The sequence below is a fragment of the Biomphalaria glabrata genome, chromosome 14 (genome assembly GCF_947242115.1).
Source record: "Biomphalaria glabrata chromosome 14, xgBioGlab47.1, whole genome shotgun sequence".
NCBI lineage: Eukaryota > Metazoa > Mollusca > Gastropoda > Planorbidae > Biomphalaria > Biomphalaria glabrata.
The window spans coordinates 27,352,931-27,358,930 of NC_074724.1; the positions used below are offsets into that span (position 1 = coordinate 27,352,931).

At 38.6% G+C, this 6,000-nt stretch overlaps 1 protein-coding gene across 1 annotated transcript in view; it reads right to left on the reverse strand.

Annotated features, from left to right (window-relative positions):
• Window positions 1-3,293, reverse strand: part of LOC106055158 (cell adhesion molecule DSCAM-like) — an 89,857-nt gene extending 86,564 nt beyond the window's left edge. Inside the window, exons 1-2 of the mRNA XM_056010264.1 lie at window positions 3,165-3,293; window positions 1,908-1,981 (exon numbers count right to left, since the gene is read on the reverse strand). The gene's annotated coding sequence lies outside the window, so the exon portion shown is untranslated. The remainder of the gene's footprint in view (window positions 1-1,907; window positions 1,982-3,164) is intronic.
• Between the last annotated feature and the right edge of the window lie 2,707 nt (window positions 3,294-6,000).

The following is a 6,000-nucleotide window of genomic DNA, read 5'->3' on the forward strand; positions in this document are numbered from 1 at the left end:
AAACGGAAATGGGGCAGAACATTGGCTGAGTGATAGGGCGTTTTACCCCCAAAGTCACAACAAAAGATACAAAGAAAAAAAAAAGATTTGACATTTTGACTGACTGCACAATATATGAGAACTGGCGGCTAATGTTAAAAACTCTCTCTCTCTCTTCTTCTTCTTCTTCTCTCTCTCTCTCTCTCTCTATCAATCAATCAATCTATCTATCTATCTATCTATCTATCTATCTATCTATCTATCTATCTATCTATCTATCTATCTATCTATCTATCTATCTATCTATCTATCTATCTCTTGGTCCCGTATTATCATCATACATGGTTTATAAAGTAATATGTAATAATTATGACCTATATAAATATAAACACAAAGATAAAGGCACATTCCTCGTTCCGTATGCTAGGACAAATTTATACAAATGCTCCTTCTTCCCTAGCGCTATTAGAGCTTGGAATGGGTTGCCTGAGCTAGCCAGGAAAACCAGTGACTTGGCAGAATTTAAGTCATTGGTTAATATGCATGACTAGATGCATGACGCGTAGGACGTAATCATCTTTTTTTTAAAGTAACGTCTGTATTATATAAGATAAAGAAGATAAGATAAACAAATAAATAGCAGATACAAAAAAAATGGAAGAAAGAAAGAAAGATACTTACATAGATAGATAGATAGACAGACAGACAGACAGACGGACGGACGGACGGACGGACAGACAGACAGACAAACAGACAGACAGACAGACAGTTAGTTAGTTAGATAGATAGATAGATAGATATATTTGAGATACTCCTACAGCACTCTATATAAATAGGAACAAATCGCATGTGTAAAAGTTGAGCACAGCAAGTTCCCATGATGACGAAGAATAGCATAGCGCCACAAAGTTTTATTCTACAGATATGAGTTTTTGAATAATGCATGTTTTTATACTATAAATATTATATAATGCACCAGATCTATATAGATTATAGTTGTTTTTTTCTGCTTTAAAAACAATTAACTGTTGATTTATATATTTTTTTGAAATTGTTGTAGATCAGTGTTTCCTAGACTGTGTTCCGTGGAACCCCGGTGTTCCGCAGGGCCTGAATAGATGTTTCACGAACTACTGGAGTAATTAACCAGTAGGCGACCACGTGAATTAACCTCTCCAAAACAAAGTAAAGTGTACCTCTATATACTCAGAATGTTCGAAGTGTTCCGTTAAAGACAAAGTTTGGGAAACACCGTTGTAGATTGTTGCCTTTCTTAGTGCTTCCTTTCTCTGCCATGCCCTACTCACGTGCTTAACATGCTAGTAGATAATCCTTTAGTGCCTACTAGAATAATTTCACTAATAAATTCTTTTTAATAGTAAAGAAGTTAAATATAAAATCAATGCCTATAAAAAAAAGCTAATTTAAGATAAGAACCTCCAAATAACTGCCATATATCTCAATACAGCACGGTTTAACTCCCTTTTCTACATAAACCCCCTCAAAAAAAATTTTTATTACCACTTATTGATTAATTAATTTTTTTTAAATACTGATTCGTGTTATGACAAAACGAGAATGGTAAGTGGGAGAATTAAACATGAACAAAATTCGTACCAGACAGACAGAGGGAGTGTTTATCTATATAGTTTCTACAAAATAACTCCTATCGTTCGGGTTAGTTATATACATTTTCTATGTTTTTAGTATTTCGACTGTTCTGTGCATATAATTCACTGACATATTCCAGGGATCATTCAAGCAATGGGAAAGTCGAGAAAAAAAAAGACAAATGTAATACATTAATGCCAATGAGTATTGAACCTAAAACGCACATTAAATTGCTTATATATATAAATAATACAGAAAAAATATGTATAATATTTCATACATATGTAAATGCAAAATAAATAAATGAGAGTAATTACCTTAGTTATTTATTTTTTCCAATAGTGTATGAAAAATATAAGAGTTGCTGTCCTTTGTTGATAAAGTTATCGTCCTTCGAAAAACAAAACAAATAAAAAAAAGATACGTTCAAGGGAGAGTATAAACTAGACTATTGCTGCTTTAGACCACACAACATGAAACATATGCACACATGTTATATCTGAGACCTAACCAAATTAAGACTGTATCCATGCGCTAAACATCACGATGTTATGTAACGGATATGTTATTCCGATTCAACTGACAACTAATATAATAAAAGATCAAATAGCGACACTTCCTCTCACTTCTAGTGTTGGCAGATGAAGCTTTCCAGTCTTATAAACATCTATAATGGAATTACCACTGACCAATATATTATTTCTTAATTGTTTTGTTTAATTTTTTAATTCAATCTTTTTAAAAAATAGAGTATATAAATTAGATTGGTTTGTATTTTTAATTTCCAGGCATTCGCTATTCACCCTAAGCGAACGTAGAAAGAAATGACCAGCAATCTTACAATATGTTAATATTAGGGCTTTGAAAACGGCTGTTTTGTGTAATATTTTGTTCGTTTCTTATCACGGTGCTGCATTGGCCACATTGGCAATTATAGTTTGATCTCTAATAATGTAATATATTTTTAAAAAAAATTGCATTGCGAATGTTTAAATAAACATTACTACGTGAGACTTAAAACTAATAAACAAAATGACTTATAAAAGAAATAGATAATCGATTCTGCACCAAGTGAAGAAAGAATTTGCTTAGAGAAATATAACCAGTTTGTTATCTTGTATAAATATGTCTATAAATACATTTCATTGCAACTGCAGATGCGATTAAATATCAAATAGCATGGACTTAAAGCAGAGAAATGATCATCCTATTTACAAAACTAGAAAAACTTCGAAATGTGTTTAAACCATGCCATTAATGCTAGAAAAGGGAGAACACGCTACTCTATTTAAAAACACAAAGCTGAACATCTTGCTACTCATATTAAAAAATAATCCTTTTTAAATAATCCTCTTCCACGAAATTCACTTGCAGAAATCTCTAACCATAAATATTTTTTTTCTATTTTAAAAACAGTTTCGGAAAAACGAATATTAAAAACAAAATAAAATAAAATGTAACAGTAAACCACAAGATAGTCCGAAAATAGAATGCGATGATAAGTAGCCAGTGAAAGTAGTGACCAGTACAGGTCACGTGTCTCCCTCCCCCTGAACTACTACCTGGTGCCTCACCTCTGATTCTACTCACACACACTACTACGATATCGTTCGAGCAAAAGTACTCCAGGTAGCGCGCTCAACTCTCAGACCCCTAGTCACAACGTGTCGAGCTAACCCTGTCTTGGAAAGTCCTCTTCCAACTTCCCCCTTACCCCCACAAGCCCTCGATCCCAGCTCGTCAACTTGTACCCCTCCCTCTTTTTCTCTCTTCCAAAAAAAAAAGGATCACCCCCCTTTCCCCCTCTTTTCCCTCTCATGACAAATCCACCCTCACCGAAAGCCTGGCTTCGTCCGCGCAATGCTCACTCGCTTATCATCGTCACTCATTCTGCTGCAGGTTCCAACTGCCCCCCCCTTTTTTTTTCTCTTCCATTTCCTTGTCCACCAGTTACCCCGCCACCCCCCTCCCCATTTTCCTCCTCCTCTTTCGATTGCCGCCACCCATAAAAGAAATCCCCAACCCCCGTTGGTCACCTTGCCCCCCACCCCTACCAGCTATCATTTTAACCTTCTCCCCCTCTCTCTCTCTCTCTCTGTCCTCTCTCTCTTACCTCACTCCCTTCCTACTCACACACACACCCCTGAACCTGACGTTCCCACGGTGGTATCCCTGCAGTAGAGTGCGGTGACAGGCATACGACCGCCGCTCACACCCGCGAAACCATGAGAAAACTTCGGGGCACGAGCTCGCGCGCGCACACACGCGCTCACATGCATTCGCAGTGGCGTTACGCAGGGTCCTAATAGGCCTTGTTGGAGGTCGGAGTGGATAATATGAGAATAGGTGGAAACTGAAAAGACGTCTAAACCAAAATAAGAATGATTCAGCAAGGGTCGTCACTCCTTCTCTTACTGCGCTTCTTTACCTTGTCAACTGAAGACCAGATCATTATATATCTTACTATGTTATCAAATTGTCATGTACCTGATCACTCACATATTCTAAAATTCTCCATTACTTGACCACTCCCGCATGCTAAAATTCTCTATTACTTGACCACTCCCGCATGATAAAATTCTCTATTACTTGACCACTCCCGCATGCTAAAATTCTCTATTACTTGACCACTCCCGCATGCTAAAATTCTCTATTACTTAACCACTCCCGCATGCTAAAATTCTGGATTACTTGACCACTCCCGCATTCTAAAATTCTCAATTTCTTGACCACTCCCGCATGCTAAAAATTCTCTATTATTTGATCACTCCCGCAAGCTAAAATTCTCCATTACTTGACCACTCCCGCATGCTACAATTTTCTATTACTTGACCACTCCCGCATGCTAAAATTCTGGATTACTTGACCACTCCCGCATTCTAAAATTCTCTATTTCTTGACCACTCCCGAATGCTAAAAATTCTCTATAATTTGATCACTCCCGAAAGCTAAAATTCTCCATTACTTGACCTCTCCCGTATACTGTCCCAAGCTAAACTCTCTAAAGTCCAAAGCCTGACCACCCCTCTCATGTTTAAATTCTCCATTGCTACGCCCAAGTGATAAAATTATCCGTTGCTTGACCACTCCCTCATGCTAAAATTCCCCAGTGCTTCCATTTATGTGCCTTGTATAGTCTTTCCCCCATCCAATTTTTTAAAAAAACTTTTTTTGTTCGAAAATTGAAAGAGTTCCGTTGTTTGACTTTGATCTACAATCTAGACTTGATATGTTTCTCTCAAAGAAACAAAGAAAATGGATCTCGAATGTTCCTGGCCTCGAATGGACCTGTGCATAGAACTATAAATAAAACATTGGAAAAACGCAACCGTCTCTACGTCCAATCAGGTCCCACCGTTCAATCACGTCAGCTCGTGTCAAGTGTCCTGATTGGTCACTCCTAGAGGCTACTGGTGTTCCCACAGCTCGACCAGTGGCTAACGTGTTTGTTATGCTAATTAAACCATGAAAAGTAATTTATGTTCAAAAATAAATAAGTTTTACACGAATTGAAGTCGGATACAGAAGGGAGGTGGGGGGGAGATCCAGATTAAAAATTAATTAGAGAAGCGTTTCGACCAAAAAAAAGAGATGGAGTAGTTAGTGGGTAGACAAACTTTCTCACACTGCCTGATCTATTGCAGTTCTCTACTGCCTCGCCACGCATGGGTATGACCTCACGCGTGGGTCACTTGGCACGTGCCAAGTGTCACCCAGGCACGCGACGAATAGACGTCTTTTTTTTTTTTTTATTTTTGGTGGTAGATGAAATTTAAAGGAGGTGGGGGAGGGGGGGGGGCTCTAAAGGTGTATGATGGGAAAAGATTGACGAGAGATGGGAAGGGGGGGGGGGAGTCAAAGAAGATTAGGGAATGGGGGGAGTAAGGTAAATAAAATGAGCGTGTCGTTACAGTGTCGTCATACCGGAAGTTGATTCTCTGGTTATGAGGTCACGTTGGGGGCGGGGGGGGGGGGTAGGAATAGATGCATTCGATTGAAATTTGGATTTTAAAAAAAGAAAGAAAAAAAGGAAAGGTTGGGGGGGGGGTAGGGTCTCTCAGAAAGGTGAAGGCTGATGATCCCACTATAAAAGTGTACAACTTACTTCTAAGAAACAGAGAGGACAACACCCGATATCTCTCTACCCCCCCCTCCCCTCTTCCTTTATGCTCAGGATTCCAACTTGCGCCTATTTTCAAAGTCAATGATATCATTTTTTTGTTGTTTACATTTGTAGCATGTCTGGGTATCGCCGTGATGAAAGATGCGGGGTGTGGGTGAGTGGTGGAGGGAGGTGTGCGTAGAGGGTGGGATTGTTTGGTAAAAGTTCCACACCAAGCCTAGGGGCCTCACGGGTTAATAAACAGGTACATTCATCGAGGTGATCACACAAGCGCGTGAATGACCCCC